Source organism: Eulemur rufifrons, chromosome 17 (genome assembly GCF_041146395.1).
Source record: "Eulemur rufifrons isolate Redbay chromosome 17, OSU_ERuf_1, whole genome shotgun sequence".
NCBI lineage: Eukaryota > Metazoa > Chordata > Mammalia > Primates > Lemuridae > Eulemur > Eulemur rufifrons.
The window spans coordinates 33,612,903-33,632,558 of record NC_090999.1 but is presented as its reverse complement, the minus strand read 5'-3'; the positions used below and the strand labels follow the sequence as shown (position 1 = coordinate 33,632,558).

The 19,656-nt window shown below is 38.1% G+C and overlaps 1 protein-coding gene across 1 annotated transcript in view; it reads left to right on the top strand.

The window, feature by feature from the left end:
• ARL15 (ARF like GTPase 15) overlaps positions 1 to 19,656 on the top strand; it is a 399,577-nt gene that overhangs the window by 376,926 nt on the left and 2,995 nt on the right. The window lies entirely within an intron of this gene.

The window sequence follows — 19,656 nt, the reverse complement described above, 5'->3', positions numbered from 1 at the left end:
CCCCTGATTATAATTGTTTTTCTATGGTGTACTTGTTTGTTTGTTTTGTCTTGAAGGGAAGGGAGGGAAAACATTGTTATTATTCTCCAGAATAACTTAGAAGCTGAAGACCCCACCTACAAACAACATTTCCTGTTCTGAACAGGACCAAACTTGACAGTGTAATAAACATGTATTTTTCTGATGATGTCATCTTTCCTCTGATGTCAACATTTGTGTGTATGTAATATAAGTTTAGATATGCTCATTAATTTTGAGAATGGCTCCAGTATCACAGTATCAGACCTAAATACGTCCTACACACCCTTCTCAAAAGTCAATGTTTGAATATCTTTTCATTGAACTTTGTCAAACAGAAATCAGGTTTATAGTAGTATTACTTAGTGTGTATTCAGTTAGTATACAGAATCCCAGGAACAGCATGATCCTAACATTGCAAAAAAAGAAAGATTTAGAAAATCTGAATATGAGTAGTCCCTTTTATTCACAGGAGATACTTTCCAAGACACCCATGGTTGCCTGAAACCGCAGATAGTACCAAACCCGTCTTGTGATATCCCTGGGGCATTGGTTCCAGGACCTCACTGGGATACCAAATCCAAGGATACTGAAGTCCCTAATATGAAATGGTGTAGTATTTGCGTATAACCTATGCACATCTTCCCATATACTTTAAATCATCTCTAGATTACATATAATGCCTAATATAAATGCTATGTAAATGGTTGTTCTGTATTGTTTAGGGAAAAATGACAAGAAAGAAGTCTATACATGTTCAGTGCAGACTTAATTTTTTTTCAAATATTTTCAACTCACAGTTGGTTGAATCCACAGTTGCAGAACCCACAGATACAGAGGGCCAACTATATATTATGCTTTGATAAAGTTTAATTTATAAATTAGGCACAGTAAGATACTAACATCAGTAACTAATAATACAACAGCTATAACAACAGGCAGTAAAAAAAGTTATGTGAATTGGGTCTCTCACCTTCTCAAAACATCTTATTGTACTGTACTGGGGAAACTGAAACCACAAAAAGCAAAACTGCAGATAAGGTAGTCTACTGCATATAGTTATAACATCATTTTCATGCCTATGATAATACTTGAGAATGAGAAGTCTGAAACAAGATAGGTAACTGTTGAAAAACCAGAACTGCTTTATGTGGAAATCTTAAATCACAATAGTACTTGAAACATTTCTAGATGCCCAAAACTTTCAAACAATCTCTGAAATACTGTGTGCAGAGTCTCTTCTGTGTTTGAGTTGTTGGGCATTGCTAGTGCAAACATTAAGAATTCTAAGCCAGCCATTCAACCTTCTTCTCCATGCCAGTTTCCTCTAGTCTGCTCCCACCCAGAAAACCAAATGCACACGAATGCATGCATGCACACACACACTCTTTCCAAAATTTTTACTCTATTTATTTACTTAGATGTAGGGTCTCACTCTGTTGCCTGTTTGCCTGAGCTAGAGTGCAGTGGCATCATCCTTGCTCACTGCAACCTCAAACTCCTGGGCTCAGGCAATCCTGCTGCCTCAGTCTCTCCAGTTGCCAGGACTACAGGTATGCACCACCACATCCAGCTAATTTTTTTATTTTTTTGTAGAGATGGGTCTCATTATGTTGCTCAGGCTGGTCTTGAACTCCTTGCCTTAAGCAATCCTCCTGCCTTGGCCTCCCAAAGTGCTATTACTACAGGAGTGAGCCACCATGCCCAGCCACTTTTTACTCTTAAATCGGAAGACCAGTAATTATAGATGTGGGTAATGTGTCGGCAAGTGGATATCATTGCAAGGGATGTCTAAGAGAGCTAACTTTAGTATACCCATTTTACAGATGGGGAAAATAGATGGATTGTAAGAGGTATGAAAACACAGGGAAAAGAATTCTCAGGCATAGTAGCCATTCAGTAGTTAAGTGAAAAGTAAGTCCTCTGCTAGGAGACTGTACTTCTCGCCAGCCTCAATGAAACATTATAAGGATGATGGTCATCCTTGCCTGGAGACTTAAAGTAACCTAAAGGAAGAGGCAGTGTCTTCATAGTATCCAGTTGGTTAATCCCCTCTCTGTCAATCATTTGAGTACGAGCTGAATAGACTATAAATTCACATTTCTGGAGCCACATGGTCAAAATAGCACTTTATATTCAGTGTGAAATTCTTAAAATGAAACCCAGCTGGCAGATGGAAAGGATTTGGGGGGGGTGGGATATTGGGTGTGCAAGGGGTTCATGATTTTCCAGAGAGCTTTTTATGCTTTGTGCAGATATAGGAGTATTTTTAAACATCTATGATGCAGCACAAATGAATTTCTTGAACCTGAACTGTAAGAGCCTAATTTATAATATTTCAAAAAACCATTAAGATAGTTATGCAAGCCATTCCAAATTGAGCCTTGCCTGTAAGGATAGAGTAATTTGCTCATTTAGGAAACTGTTTTCAATTCTTCCATGAGTGCTATTTAATAAATTATGTCTTTCAGTGCTTTAAATAAGTCCTTGGCTTAATAACCCACTTTGTGAAAGTGAGAAGAGCAAGAGAGAGAGAGAGAACAGTTAGTTCAGTTCACTTCCATTCCACTTCACGTGCAGAACTTCTACCCATTATATTGTACATCATTATCTCTTCCATTTCCTTTTCTTCCCCAGGTTATGTAGGACGTGCACCATGTCTTGGTGATTTACAGGGTCAGTGGTCATGTCAGAACTGGGTAAATCCTCATTCCAGAGCGCAGTGTTTTTTTTACTGATCCATACATTGCAACCCTGAGGCCCTTGCAGACACCTTTACAGGTTTATCAAATCAGGTTGCCCCTTCTAATGATGCCAAAAAGCAGATCAACCTGTAACCAGGTTGCTTCATACTTGATGTCTGTGACTTCATGTAAGAAGTCAGAATTTAAGTATTTTAGCAGCTGCAGAAGATTTCAGTATTCCCACATGTTTTATGAAAACCAGGTGCAGCATTTAACTTCCTAAGAAGTGTGCAGGTTACATGTGTTGTGTGTCTGGATGAGAAGCTGGAGTCAAATGATAAGAATTTCTCAAATCCTGATTTCTCTAGAACCCCATCTTTTCTGTGTGCGACAGATGTCGTGACTAGGTACCTAAAATTTATAAATCCTATTTCAAGGACTCTGAAGTCTAGGTCCCCTGACACTAAATGTGATGAGGATAAGGTATCAAATAATTCATTAACTAAAAATAAATTTGTAGGCACACTGAGATAAATGCCATTTGCATGCATCATTTTATATTATTCTGTTATTGACATTTACCTTCTAGTTAAAAATAGATAGTTGGCACCAGCTATCATTTGTCAGGCATTGGCATTATATGATCCTTATTTTCAAGTGCTATTATAGAATTGTCATTTTACGATGGAAAAATCAACATGATAAGGGTAGAAAGAAACATAATGATTTCAAGATAAAATAGGACTGTTCTGCAAAACACTGAGATTTCTGTTCCCTAGAGAACTGTAAGTGTGGAAGACAGGGCCTTGGCTAAGAAAACTCAGAGGAATTTGCTTGGTAGGTGTATTTTACAATTCTGTTTCTGTTTCTGGGTGTAGAAGATGGGAATAAGTTCTATTCAGAAAATAGTTTACAAATGCATTCAGGATAATATTTATTATTTTAAAAGACACTATATTTAATGACAACATATCAAGTTATAACCATGTGCTTTTATAGATATGAATATTTCCATAGGAAACTGCAGGAGTGTGGGTGTGTACGTGAGTTTGAGTATTTTAATTTTATTTATAGTCTACTCTTCTTCACAAAAGGATTGGAGGTGATAGACACTAGTATTGATTCTGACAGTGGACATGTTTTTATATAACACTCCAAACTTCAGACTGAAGAGGGTGTTAATGACTTCCCCTCTGAGAAGGCTTTTGATTCATACATGATGAAAAGTGTGATGGGAAGTTTAGAGCAGCGCATGCACGGTTAGAAGCCCACTTATCTGGCCTGATCTGAATGGGTAGTTGAACAGTTAATCAAGAATTGCTTAAAGTTGGAAGTCATTAAAAAAAATACATGTGTAGCCTAAGTAATTTATTTTAACTTAAAATATACAAAAGGCATTAATCTTTTGATATTAGGCCAAGGCCTTTCCTCTGAATTTGTGGCCACTAATCAGAGTTGTCTGTTAAATTTCTTTCATAAAACAAAACCATTACCTATGATTTTTTTTGCTTCTGTTTCTTTAAAATAGAACCATAAGTTTAAAACACTTGGGAAGCAATCTGTACCTTTCCTTCTCAATCCTTTATAGTTGTCTTATCTAAATTAATTCAAGTTTGTTTTCGATGACTTACCTTTATTGGGAAGCAATCTGTACCTTTCCTTCTCAATCCTCTATAGTTGTCTTATCTAAATTAATTCAAGTTTGTTTTCGATGACTTACCTTCATTGAATTCTTTGAATGTATTTCCTTTATTCATACAAACAGACATTCTCTTTTCAGGTTCATATTTCATGTTGTCACATTTAATGATAATAAATATGATTGCCATAATGAGAGTTGTGAAGCAACTTGGGAGCAGAAATTAGGCAGCAGTCTGCCAGTTGTGAACATCTACCACGTAGATACCATCATCTGGTGTGCTGTGTCCGGCAGTCATGAGCACTCGTTGTGCAGGCAGTATCAGTCATTGTCTTGTTCCAGGCAATGAAGAGTCCGTTGATCCTAGATGATCAAGTACAGGTTTATCAATAGGGTGTTTACTGTAACTATATGTGGTATTGTTTTGAAACTAATTAAAGATTTGTCCTTATCTGTGACTGCTTTATTTTTACTCATGACATACCTTCAGTCTCTTTAGATCAGTTCTGTGGCAAATGTTATTACTGCTCTAGTACCTTCTTTTCTCCATGTCACTTATTCCTACCTGACTTTACTCACTGACTTGTCAATCTCTTCCACTACCATGTAAGCTCCATAAAGGCTGGGACTTGTTATGTTCACTTTTATATCCCCAGAGCCCAAAGCAGTGACTGTCCAGGGATGGGGAGCCTGAGGCCTCGGGGCCACATGTAGCCTCCCAGATCCTAGAGTATGGCCTTTTGACTGAATCCAAATTTCATAAAGGTAGCTTTTCCTCGGTACACTTGTTTCAACCCAGGTTTATATACTGACTTGGCCCCACCAAAACCTCTTGATTATTCACCTTGAACAAGAAAGAAGGACAGTGAATAGAAACCGTCAGCCTGTGGTGCTCCCTGATGTAGCTCCCGGTCTACTTTTCCAGTCCAGGTTCTAAATCTCCTGCTGACACCAGGGAGGGAAGCTGATGGTTTGTGCTGCTAGATTGTGGATTGAATCATTAACAGGGCTTTTTGTTCTTTGACTTTTACCTTTAAAGATCAGCTCAGAGCAAAGTTTTTCAACCTTGGCATTATTGGCATACATAGTTCTTGGCTGAGGGGATGGGGGAAGCTGCCCTGTGCATTATAGGATGTTTGGCAGCATCTCCCTGGCCTCTACCCAACCCACCAGATGCCAATAGCAACCACCCACTCTGCTCCCTCAGCTCCACCCTGTTGTGACAACCAAAACAATCTCCAAACATTAGTGAATGTCCCCTGGGAGGTACATTTGCCCCTCTCCTCCCCTGGTTGAGAGCTAGTAGTTTTGAGTAGTCATGGGACGACAGCTAGGACCCAAGGCCACACTAACAATGCTGTGGTAAATCCAGTCAATGGCTTTTTGAACCTTCATTTCTGGTGTTCTCTTTATGTCTTATTATAATGTTCTCCAGACTCGTCTTTCACAGGCTTTATACTGAGTTCAACTAGTCCTATGTGGGGTTTTTTGGCTAAAATTCCTCAGAACGGATTACCACTTAGCTTTTCTTTAGACTGCCTGCGAGCCTCTTTCCAAGCTCATATTTCTCGGTTGCCAGGATATCAGGCTCCTGGCTGTATTGCCAGCAGGGAAAGAAATTCTCTCCCCATGACTAACATGGCACTTTGTTACAAGGCCATTTGTTACCTGTCCCCCTTGCTCAGATGTGTTACTGAGGCAGCTGTCAGCTTTTGCTGCCTCTGCCCCCAGCCCCTAGCCCTTCACCAGCCCTCTCTGCCTTCCTGTTTTTCCTTTCCCTCCCAGTGTTTCCATGGTGGCTCCTTGCTGTAGCCAGAGGACAAACTGCTGACAGGAACATCCCTTGAATATCTCTGCATCTGGACAGGGCCATTGGCACCCTCCATTGGCGGCTGAGCAATGCATGGCTTGCCATATTTGTCTGTCTCCTGTTTATGGCCCAAGAATTTGAATCTGGTCCAACATCTAAATGTTGTCGTTGTTAGGACAGAGTGCTGCCATAGTACCACAAGGCCACTGCTAAACATGTTTATTTGGGTTCCATATATTAATATTTTGACTTGTTGCTACTGCTATTGCTTTCTTGTACCCAACAGCTGCAAGATTGAGATGGGGACATATATTCCATTACAGAGGCCAAATAACCATAAATATATAGAGTGTTTTCAAAAGATTTTTGTGTCTTTAACAATCTTTTAACTACTGACTAAATATATTTTTTCCCTAATATTTTGGTGAGCCAGAGAATCCCTTGAGTTAGGCAGCCGATAGCGATTTAGTGAAGTACATGTGGAGCACCAATATTGAGTAAGCAGGGAGAATAGTTAGACTCGACAAAATTGAAGCATGTTCTCCTTGTTGTCTGATCAGGTGGTAATTGATTGAAGTATATTTGTGGCACGGAGCCTTATATAACAGAAAAAGTCGAATGTGAGGCATGGCCAAAATTCATTTTAAAATATACAATGGTTTTTAAGAAAATTCAAAATATGAAATAGGATTAGGAATTATTCCTATGTCAGCTAACATCAAATTACCTCAAATGTTTTGGAAAATAAGTCTTTGGGGGATGAAATTTAATGTTCATTCTGAAGCAAATGTTGGATTTGAAAAATACCAGGCTCAGGGTCTTCTTCCTCTCATGCTATTTTACAGAATCAAAAGCTGTAGTGAGAAAACAGTGCTTTGTGTGACACAAAAGCATAAATTCTCAGTACTGGAATGTCTTCAGAGCACATCTACCGATCCCAGTTTAAGCTTTTAGCAAGGTAAAGTAGGAATTATCTAATTGTGTTGGACCATTTCATTTACTGAAGCAGACACAGTTATTGGTAACTGATGAGCTTTCCTTTTTCAAATACTCCTTAACCTCATAAAATATGGAATACATATCTTCAACCTATACTTTATGATACCCACTCTCCCACCCGCCTAGCCATTTCAATATGCACAGTTAATGGGTATTAAGTTAAAAAAAAAAAAACTTAAAAGAATCAATTTCATGGTGAATGCATCTAGTTAAGCAAGCCATTTAAACAACATTTTATTCGTGTGTAGCAGACCATTTTATAAGTTACTTATAGCTTTACAAGCCTGTGTTTCAGACAAGCTAATTGGTTGCCTCTGATATGTGTTTGGGGTTTTTACTCATTAACTCCCTTTCCTGTCTGGTACATACTTGACTGGCCCTCACACATATAGGTAGGACTCTTTAAGCAACCATATTCTATTGCCAGGAAAATTTTCTTCATTGTTAGATTTCTTCCCGCTTACAATATTTGCTTTCTTGAAATACAGGTAAATCATAACCATTATCCCAAACATGGAAGATACAGAATCAAGTATAATACCCTAAAAGTACTTGGTACGAAAAACAAATGCTCTTTTGAAAGAATAGAATGGAATTATAGAAAGGATGGAGAGAAGAGAAGAGGGAAAAAGAAAAGAGAAGAGGAAAATAAAATGATGTGCTATTGAAGCCTGGCTGCCTCTGTAATTAATGACGGTTATAGATGTTATTGAAAAGTCTGATGCTTGCACCTGCATGCAAAGACAAGCGTACCGAAGCTTCTCCTTTTGCCTATGTCAGTGCTTTTCATTCTCTGAGATAAGAATTAGACGCTTTGTTTGGACACAGATTAAAGAAATAGCTCAAAACATAAGTGTCCTTTGTAGGTCTTGAGATTTCTGGAGTGGTTCTCTTTTCCATGATAGGTTGTTTACTTTTCTGTTTGCAAAACGATTCATTGCAGCTGCCTGTAGGCATATGTGTAATAGAGTTTGAACCAATTAGATCTATGGTTTTGAAACTGTTCATGAAATCCCACCTCCTGCATGTTTGGCCTGATTAATTGGAAAGATTAGTAACTTCTCTCCAATATTCAATTTCCTTCTTTTACTAAAATTTTAATATGAGATGAAATATAGTATCCTCTTTGTGTCTGGCATTATACTGAGTATGTTAGAGAATACAAAATAATTTTTTTCATTGTCTGTGCCCTCATGGAACTGAGGACTCATTCACATGAAAAAATTAGAGAATAATTATCCAAATCTGTGTTATCCTATTAATTGAAAATGGGGTTCACCACAGACTTGTGGAGATACTTCATCCTCATTGAGTCTTGATATCCTAACCCATATATATTATATATGTAGTATATATGTTATAATAATACCTGTTTTAAGGAGAATATAATGGCTCATATAACTAAGAAGCTCTTAGGTTGCAGGCCTTTGGCATGGTTTGATTCAGGGGTCTATGATTCAATCACATCTATTTTTCTGTAGTTTTCTTGGCTCTCTCTTCCTTCACCTATCAGCTTTATCCTCAGACCTATTTCGTAGCTTCATTCTATGTAGTACTTAGATGGCTGCCAACAGCTCCCAGAGCTATCTCCCTTGACATTCATATCCTGCAGGAATTGCCTAGAAACTGAACCTCAGCTCTGATGACCTAGAAACTGAACCTCAGCTCTAAATCCAATGGGTCCACACTAGCAGGGGGTAGTTCAGTATATGAATGAATAAATCTTCTTCATCTTTCTAGGCCAGTTTGAGTTGGGCATTGTGTTTCTTTCAACCACAGGCCTCTTTGGCTACTCATAATTTGGTACTAGAAATGGGTCTGCAATTAACAGACTCCAAAATGTAGAACTGGTTAAGTAGATGGAGGGAGGAAAGAAGTAAGGAGGACTCTTGTGTCTCTGATTTGTAAGTTTATGACTCCTGTTCTCTGATTGAAAAACAGATTGTTTAAAATGTTATTTGTTGTAACTTGGAATATGTCATTAGCTCTTGTAAATATAGGAACAAAATGTGAAATATATAAAATCTAATTAAATTTTATTTTTATATTTATAAGAGCTATAGCCCTGACAAATAAGAAAAATATAAAAAGAATATAGAACTTCACCTACTCAAATCAACCAAAAAAGTTAAAGATATTAAAACAATTTTTTGTAGAGAGAGAGAGATATATACACACAAATGTGTATGTGTGTTTGTGTATAGGTAAGATCCAATAGAATGCTATTAAAATGTCACTAAAATTAGATGTTTGTTCAACCTTAGAAAACTAGAAAAAATAAGAACAAACTAAACACAAAGCAAGCAGGAGGGATGTAATAAAGATTAGATGGTAAAGAAATGAAATGGATATTAGGGAAACAATAGAGAAAATCAGTAAAACTAACAGTTTTTTGAAAAGATCAACATAATTGACAAATCTTTACTCAACTAACAAAGTAAAAAAGACAGATGACTCAAAATTACTAAAATTAGGCATGAAAGAGGAGACACTACTACCAACCTTACAGAAATGAAAAGGATTATTTATAAGAGAATACTATAAAAATTATATGCCAACAAACTAGATAACCTAGATTAAATATACAAGATACATATAGAAGGGCACAAACTATTGAAATTGACTCAAGAGGAAATAGAAAATCTAAAGAGACCTATAACACGTAAAGACATTTAATTAGTAATCAAAACACTTCCCACAAGAAAAGCCCAGGATCCTCACTTTACTGCTGAGTTCTGCCAAATATTTAAAGGATTTACACCAAGGCTTCTCAAACTATTCTAAAAAATAGAAGAGGAGGGAATACTTCCCAGCTCATTCCATGAAGCCAGGATTACTATGATACTCAAACTAGGCAAACACATTACAAAAAAAAGAAAATGATAGACCAGTATTTATGAATATAGATGCAAAAATTCTTAACAAATACAGTTGACCCTTGAACAACATGGATTTGAACTGCAAGAATCCAATTATATGCTTTTGCCCACCCCTAAGACAGCAGGACCACCCGCCCCTCTAGCTCCTCCTCCTCAGCCTACTCATATATGAAGATGGTAAGGATGAAGAATATTATGATGATCCATTTTCACTTAATGACTAGTAAATATATTTTCTCTTTCTTATGATTTTCTTTATGCCAGCTTACTTTATTATAAGAATAATATATATAACATAAAAATATGTGTTAATGACTATGTTATTGGTAAGGCTTCTGGTCAACAGTAGGCTATTAGTAGTTAAATTTGAGGGGTGTTAAAAGTTATATGTGAATTTTCAACTTCACAAGGGGTTGGTTCCCCTAATCCCCTCATTGTTCAAGGGTCAACTGTTCTAGCAAATGACTCCAACGATGTATGAAAAAGGATTATACATATTATAACTAAGTACACTTTATCCCAGGAATACAAGGTTGTTTCAACATACAAAAATCAATGTATTATAGTATACCATGTTAACAGAATATAGGCCAAAAAATATATGATCGTCTCAATGCAGAAAAGGCATTTGATAACATAGAGTTAACATTTGACCCAGAAATTCTACTCTTAGATGTGTACCCAAGAGAAATGAAAACATATTCACACAAAAACTTGCACATGAATGTTCACAGCAGCATTATATTCATAATAGTCAAAAAGTGGAACCAGCCCAAATGTCTGTCAACTGATGAATGGATTTTGTTTAAAATGGGATATATCCATATAATGGAATATTATTCAGCGATAAAGGGCATTAAATACTGCTACATACTACAATATGGATGAACTTTGAAAACATTATGCTACAAGAAAAAAGCCAGACACAAAAGGCCACATATTGTATGATTTCATCTATATGAAATGTCCAGTATAGACAAATCCATACAGAAAGAGAGTAGTGGTTGCCAAAGGCTGGAGGAAAGAGGAATTGAGGAGTGACTGCTACTGTTAAGGAGTTTCTTTTAGGATGATGAAAATGTTCTGGAATTAGTGATGATGGTGGCACAACCTTGTGAATATACTAAAAACAAATTAATTGTGCACTTTAAAAGGGCAAATTTTAGAGTATGTTACATATCAGTATAAGAAAATGAAATGTGTATAGAGCCAAAAGGAAAGATATTAAAGCATGTGCTAATGTAATGTAAAGTCCAACCAAGCAGTAGATGAAATTATCTACAATCTTAGGAGAGGGTGTCCACTTCTGTGAGTAGACAGTGAATATAGCTAATAATAGCATGTATTCAGGAGCAAACAACCCTCTTTGAAAACTTTGGTCTTCAACTAGTTGTTACAGCAACTATTTTTTAAAGGGCTCAACTTCCCAATGAGTGTCACCAAAAATTTTGGTTGAAAACCAGCCCAAGTGCAATGAGATGAGAACCTCAAGTTGCATGGAATTATACCCATTTCATTTTGGATGGAAAAGTCTTAATGAAAAGTCTGTTTAACCCTGGAAAGCTTAACATTGAAAATATAAAAGTGATAAAGTAATCAAACCCACAGTATTAATACTTTCATTTAAAGTATATGTTATATATATGTCAACCTGGTAGAGTCATTTTATTTTTTAATTCTTTTTTTTTTTGGAGATAGAGTCTCACTCTGTTGCCCTGGGTAGAGTGCAGTGGCATCATCATGGCAACCTCAAATTCCTGGGCTGAAGTGATCCACTTGCCTCAGCTTCCTGAGTAGCTGGGGCTACAGGCATGCACCACCACACTCAGCTAATTTTTTCTATTTTCAGTAGAGATGAGGTCTCACTCTTGCTCAGACTGGTCTCAAACTCCTGACCTCAAGGGATCCTCCCACCTCAGCCTCCCAGAGTGCTAGAATTACAGGTGTGAGCCACCACTCCCATCGTCATTTTTTAATTCTAATTTAAAATGTGTAAGTGATTTCAGAATTGGCCTCATATATGGAAAGGTATAAGAATTTAGAATGTACCAGAATTCAAGAGTCATTGAATTATAAATTTAATGGAAGACATTTTTAAGAATTCTCAACTACTTGAGGATGTTTTGTCAGACATTCTAAATGCTTAAATGGAAAATTGACTATCATATCTGAATGTGATGATTAAAATTTAAAAGATATGTAAATAGAATATTAAAATTTTTAAGTTGAATATAAAAGCTTCAGAAAAATCTAGACTTTGGACAGTGTAAGTTTAATAAATTATATATTCTTTTTTAAAACTGCAAAGTAACAACTAGTACTGCTGTGCACTAAAAGCAATCCTTAAGGAAACCAAAAACCTCAAACTCACAGGCCACCAACCATGTGCCTAATGGGGTGTGGCATTAGGGGACTTTGTAGGAAAACTTCCCATGCCCTGGCTAGTTCTTGTGGTCTTTAGGAAGTCTCTCCGCAAAAAGAAATTTGTGCTAAATACAAAGAGGAAATAAAATATGGTTGTGCTGAGAGATGACCCTTCTGCCTGCTAGAAATTCAATCCAAAGCATCTGAAATCATAACGAGAGCCTGGCCAAGTTGGAAAAGACAAGTTCTCTATTCCACTAAAGTGTGAACCAAAGCAGGGAGGAGGAGGTCTAGCAATGTGTGGTCAAACTGAGGCCCAGAAAGCCTGATGCCCTAGATCCCACCCAAACATTCCTTGTGTCTCCCTGCTGGACCAAGCAGAAAGCTGTGGAATGCTTTAGGCCAGGTGTTGGCAATTTTTTTTTCTGTAAAGGGCTAGGTAGTAAATATTCTAGGCTTTGCGGGACACGGTGTCTCTGTGGCAATTACTCAGTTTTGTCATTGTAGTGTGAAAGCAGCCATAGATTACGTGAATGAGCATGCTATGTTCCAATAAAACTTTATTTACAGAGAATTTATGGTGCCTGGGTGATGGGGAGGCAACCAACAACAGCTACTGTGATTAAGATTCCTTCTAATTTAAAAAGTTTCTTCTGTATCCTTAAGGATTCCCCTTGAGGTGATAGAAGGACTTCTACTGGGTCTTAAAAGATGAGAGCATATGTACAGGCTGATTCTTTCCACTTGTGGATAGAAGCCTTGGCCTGGAAGCAGGAATCGGAGCAAAGGCCTGAATTCAAGAATCACTCCAGGCTGCAGAGGGCCAAATAGACTTACTGGAATAGAGGAGGGTACAGATACAGGAATACTGGGCATCTTCCCTCAGTCCCTGAAGACAGGAAGCATCCATACCTAACTGTGCCTCTCACCGTGGTTGTCTGATCAGCAAGTTTTTTGGGTAGGAGAATAAAACAAGCCCTCCAGGCATACCAAAAAGAAAGAAATACTTGTAAATTTCTCTATACTTCTAGGTTAGCTGATTAAACAAAAATAGGAAGGCATTTCAGATCCGAGGTGCTACCACCAAAGCAAATAGGATCATTTTGTTTGGCTTTTCTGGGACACGCTAAGTTCTCCTATGCATTGGAAGGCTGGGTTTCTATATAATTATTGTCACAATATATATAACACTCTATACACATCAGAGGTTACTGACTAGAGAAGAAGACTTATAATAAGGATCAGGCTCAGTCACAGGTAATAACCTGCAGCCACTCATCTGGTTTCTGATCATTCCAAGGTCAGGTGGGCTGCACTGAACTTGAGTATCCTTAAGAAAGAAGCATCTCATGAGAACTATACTTTTATATTACACACAGTCTTCTTGAAATCAATCATCCATTAATATGTATGCACTCCCAAAGTATTAATAATATTGTGAAGTTGGTTAACATCAAGTTGTCATTTTCTGGTCCTTATTAGTACTCAGTAAAAAGTAAATAATATCCATTCTATGTTGTACTAGCTTTGGGACTGTGGCAAATTGGTTTTATTTGTATTATTTATTTCTGCCTTTCATGACACATTTAGTACTTTTTAAGATTTCAAAATCCTGCAAGCAGTACAACAAAAAGGGAACAGCTGGTGCTGCTCTCTAGACTGACCTTACTTTGAACAAGCTACCAAGAATGCACTCGGAAGAATCTTAATCATGCCCTGCCACTTTATCTCCAGACCCTGTCCTGGAGCCATGGCATGGGCAGAGTTCTCTGTGACTTTGGTGAAGGTTACCAAGTTAAGCCTGCTTCTGCAGTTAAGGCAGCAAAGCTGGAGGGCCTCTTTGCAAACACACATACAAAATGTATATACTCAGTGGTGTGGTGGTAAATGTTTAATAATGAACTCTGGAAAGAAAAAAGTCCTCATTCATCATACTTGCAGATTTCTGTGATGTAAATACTCCAAACCATGGCTGATTTCATGACTTGTACAATTTGACATCCTTGTCCCCAGAGTTGGAGAGAGAATGCACCCAATCCACTATCCCTGGCCACGTGTCAGTGGACCCCAGCATACCACCAAGATGCATTTCAATATGAATGTTTTCCCCCAATGTGACATGTTAACACAATAGATGCATCTGCTGTAGTGATTAAAGGAATGAGCTAGGATGTAGATGAGGAAAGTCCTGCTCTCTTTGTAACAGTCATGGAAATGATCATGCAAAATCTCACAGTCCATTCAGGCTCTCCTGGCATCCTATTAATTGGAGCCCAAACCACACTTTCACCGAAGAGGTTAATACCAATATGAACCTGTCTCAAAAACTATTTTTCATATGGTTCTTTGAAAAATACAAGCTATGCAGTGGACACTTTGTGTATTTAAATGTACAAGAAAGCAATAATGACTCTACTGTGTTCAAGATAGTTAACAGAGTCCTGTTCTCTTGTGCCACCCTCCAGCCTGCCCTGCTACCCCTCAGGTCCCACAGCTGCCGTTCCTTGTCCCTGGCTTTCTGTATTTGGTTTGAGATCCTCACCCCAGTCTACATCAGCTGTTTGAAGGAGCTGAAGTTGTCAGCCTAGACTCCTTCATGAGACCTGATTCTTGATTCCTTTTCCAGAGATGGAAAAAGAATGTGCCTTTATTTCTGAAGTTTCTTTTCACAGCCATCTATCAAAATACATTTTACTCAAATTGAGTTCCATGATTTAAGAACTATTCTTAATAATCATATCCCTCTTTATTTGAATCAGTCGTTTTTCCTGCTTCCAGCTAAATACAGTCCAAGTGTTATAAATAAGCAAAAAAGGCCTTAGTAAACAGTACAGTATTAAACAGTCTTTTATGGTCCCTAAAAAGCCCAGGCGGGGAGAAACCCTGTGCTCTTACTGCACAAATGACGAGGACAGTGCTCCGGCCGGGCTGTTGCTGTGTCTGCTTTGTTTTTGGGTTACACTATTGCTCTCATCTGTGGAATCTCCTGCCCTGGCACGTGGAGCCCCAGCACAGGGGGCTCACGAGAGCGCACCGTGCTGCCCACCCACGCTCACCACGGCCGCATGCGGAGGTGGTGGTTGAGTGAATGAAGTTGTGGAAAGCCAACTTGCAGGACGAAAATTTCTAGAGCTCCTCAGACTGATCCCAACCCCACCAGAACCCACCACAGCCCCCGCCACAACCTTAAGAAGGGTCAGTTAGAATGTGCTAGATTTTCACAGCGGGAACGTAAGAGTTGTGTGTAGAGGGGTCTGGGGAAGTATGGGCAAAGCAGATATCCAGCTTCTGTCCCCAGTGGTGAATGTGTAGAAAAAATAAGCTGCTGGCCCCCGACAGGGGCAAGAGGTACCAGCTGCAAGAGCAGCACCAGTTCCCAACAGGGTAGGACCACCAGGGGGGTGTGTTGACAGGGCAGGGGGAAGGCATTTTCAGTTTTAGCAATGACTGGCTGGTGTTGGTGGCATTTAGTACACTAGAAGTCGGGGTGGTATATTCTATGATCCACACCAGAGACCCACACAACAAAGAACTGTCACATACCCTGTCTCTCTTTTTACTGTCCCACCACACATTCATGTGGGTCAGAGCTCTGTAAATATCTGAGCCTAGAACCTAACTCTATTTCACATCAAGACACTAAATAAACCCCTTCTGGACTATTCTATTCCCCTGCCCCTAGAGTGCTTTCAGGAAAACTAGGTCACCTCTGGGCGCACACTGCTTACATGGTTTAGTAACAAAAATAGGAAAAACAAGCAGCTTATCATTTTAAATAAAATGATGTTATGAGTTTTTAAAAAGGACAGACGTATTGTTGCAGTTCAAAAATGATGACTGCTAGCAATTTAGTCATACCAGGTTGGCAAGAATTGAAAGTATTAATAAAAATTTTGTATCTGAAGTGAGGGCAAGACAGGGAAATCAGTGAACATCATTATTACCCTAATAGAGATCCTGGAGCCAGGAAAGGATTATTTGATAATTTCACTACTCAAGGGGACATGAAAGGACATTTCCTACCCAATGAGTAGGTCTCCTGTGCTATGTAATGTCTCACAGGTTTAACAGCTGCTACAAACATCAGCAGCAGTGAGATGGTGCCATCGTCTCTGTTATATTAGGGCTTTACAGTAAATGCGATGTGTGAATAATGGAATGCGATAATGCAAATTACCAGGCAGTGGCATGAGTGGAGAAGGGCTCCAGGGACAGAGCTAAAATAGGTTGGCTGCTGATGTGGCTTTGTTTCCCTATCTCTAGGGTGGACACATGGCTACTAACAAATGCCCACTCTCTGTGGCTATCCCCAAAATAGATAAATGACCACAGGTTGCCAAGCAGCTCTATTCTGATGTCATTCCCCAAAGCGCGGTCTCCAAAAGCCAATGTAAAACAATCACTGTTTCCTTATTCCAGCAGTTTCCACTTAACCATAGTTAAGCAACTGGTAAAGTAGTCAAAAGACTTAGCTTCATTTTCTCATAAGTCATTTGTAAAATTTTTATCTTGAGAAGAAAATCACCTTTAAGAAATGTATGTCCATCAGAAAAAATAGGTTTTTGTATCACAGGCAGGTTTTTTTTTTTTAACCTTGAAAACAATATCAGCATCTGACTTACGTTCGTCAAACTTAAACACCATTCTTTAAAATCATACATCAACATATACAAGGACAAGAAAACACTGGCAGACAGGTCAAATGTAACCGTAATTGTTATTGTAATAATGCAGGGGAAGTAAAATTTGAAGTTCAGCTTAATATAAGAAAACAAAATAAAAATGTGATCCTAAAAAAGTCAGAATTAGAGCATTAAGTCTTCATCTGCACTGTAGTGTTTGTTTTTAGAAACATGAAACTCTGAGTAACGAAAAGCTGCGTTCCAGCAGCAAATATTCACTCACTGTGTTTGAATATTACTGGAATGGCAAAACTTGTTTGAAAATTGATATTATAAATGCAGAGTTGTACGGAATCCTCGGGATACCAGTGGGGTGAATATGGCAGCGTTAGTTACCCACTTAAGTTATGGATCTGAAAATCTCAAGTTACCCAGCCATATTTGTCAGCTTAACACCACTAGGCTCCTTTATCTGGTGACCACCCTGTCACTGCAGCTTCCATTTCCTTCTCATGTTTGCTATTCAGCAGGAACAACTTCTGAAGCATATCTACCTTCAGACATCTTTATCATCTTCCAAGTGTGCCTCCATGATAGACTATATTTTCAGTTGCCTAGAAACCAACCTAATGGGTAGCTAAACCTCACTGTTTTGTATCGGGTCGGTACTGCAATATATCACAAATTGCTAATACATCTTGGGATTATTTAAATCTAACATGGTTTTCAAATTAGATATAAATATGCTACCAGGGTTAATTCTGTGTAATTTTTAAATGAACCCACTTGGAAGAAGTGTTATTAGTGAGAGGCATTTACTATCTTGGTGCTTTTCTTTAATATTATCGAATTTCTTGCAACCAGCCCTCTTCCCAGTTATTAGTGATACTGAAAATGCTGTCCTTTTGAATTTGGGTTTATGAAGAATGGCAAGGATACAACTTCCTTCATGTGCCAGATTTTGGATGGTACGTGCTTTATTTGACAGGAAGCATTGTTGATGGAATATCTAGTTGCACCATAAGCACAGTAGTCCCACTTTCTGTGCTCAGGGATGCAATCTGAAGCCACGCTTTGTGGCAGAAACAAGGAGACCAACATCTCTGATTCTCAACTCTTTGGAGCCGCCCACTCTTCCTTCTAGCAGTGGACTTAACTCTTATTCTCTACCTGTCTCTCCCATCTACTCTTCTCTCCCCTGCTGGCCAAGGGCCCCTGTGACTGGCAGTTCTTCCCTCCATGGGGCAGAGTTGGTCCCTGGTACTGATCCTTGCACTAGTAATTTCTGATTCTCTTAGACGTAAATTGTCTTCAGTCCCCTAAAGAAAAGAAACTAAAAGAATGGAGTTTGTATTTTCAACAAGCAAGAATCCTTTTAACAACATGATTTGTAAACTACCTTAGGCAAAAAATTGTACTAGAGTTATGTACCCATTTTCTGATCTGTAAAGAGATTTTCATTACTCAGAATTAATGAGGGTCCTTCAATTCTCACAGTTTTTTTTTTTAATTAGTATTATGAATTTAAAGACATCTATAGGAGGACTTTTTGGACACACATGAACTATAAAATGTTAGCATATTTCTGGTTCCTAAATTAGCATAACAGTATTTCACATATATATATATATGTACCTTCTTCCTCATATGAAAAAAATGTACAAACATATTAATACCAGTTTGAAGATTAACAGTCTCTCTGCTGTTAACAATAGTCTAATGCTTGCAATGATACAGGCAACATGAAACCCCATTTGGGAACGGCATGTAAAATTTAGATACTTTTTTGGGGGGGAGCCAAGTACTGACTAAGGTAAGACCCTAGAATTTTTCATGACACATGGGATTTAATGCAATTTGTTGACCAAGAATGTCTTTGAACAATGCCTCATTTGATGTTGCCACTAACTGTATTATGTTATGTAAAACCTTACTGGGCAATAAATGTGTTCTAATACGATGTTGTGGGTGTGTGCATGAGAAGCTTTATGAACTTTTCACTTTATCATACCTTTTGAGAAAAATTCAATACTTCCGGATGTCATAGCAATTTGACATTTATTCACAGTTAGGAGTTGGTAATACTAACTGCTATTAGTCAATATCCTAACCAATACAAGTGACTTGTGACTGGTTATTAGTTGAACAGATTTTTAAGACAGCAAATGTGCTAACCCCACATACCTATTGTAAGGGCTTCATTTATACTTCCCAGAAAATTCAGGACTGAGAGGGAAGAAAAAGCTGGGAGGCTTTATATATGTATGTAAATGTATGTAGGTTTGTATATGCATACAAACACACACACTCATTTTCTATCCTCTTTCCTAGAAAACAGGTTCCCGGGTCTCAGAAATAGATACTAGAACTTTAAGAGAAAAAGAAAAAAAGATTATTTAAATCAGATTTTTTGTTGTGTTATGTGTTTGATGGTCAAAATAATTGAGTCTTGAGTAATTTATATGGTACGTACTGTAGGTTGTCACCAATTTAATAAGTCGGCAGGGTGAGATAGTGAAAGCTACTCTGTTCGGGTTACTTTGATTGAATGAATCTTTTTCATGTCTGCAGTGTATTTTGCCCAGTGCCATGGTGCATATAATTCTTTCTCAGACTTCATCAGACCTCCCATGCTGTTAAG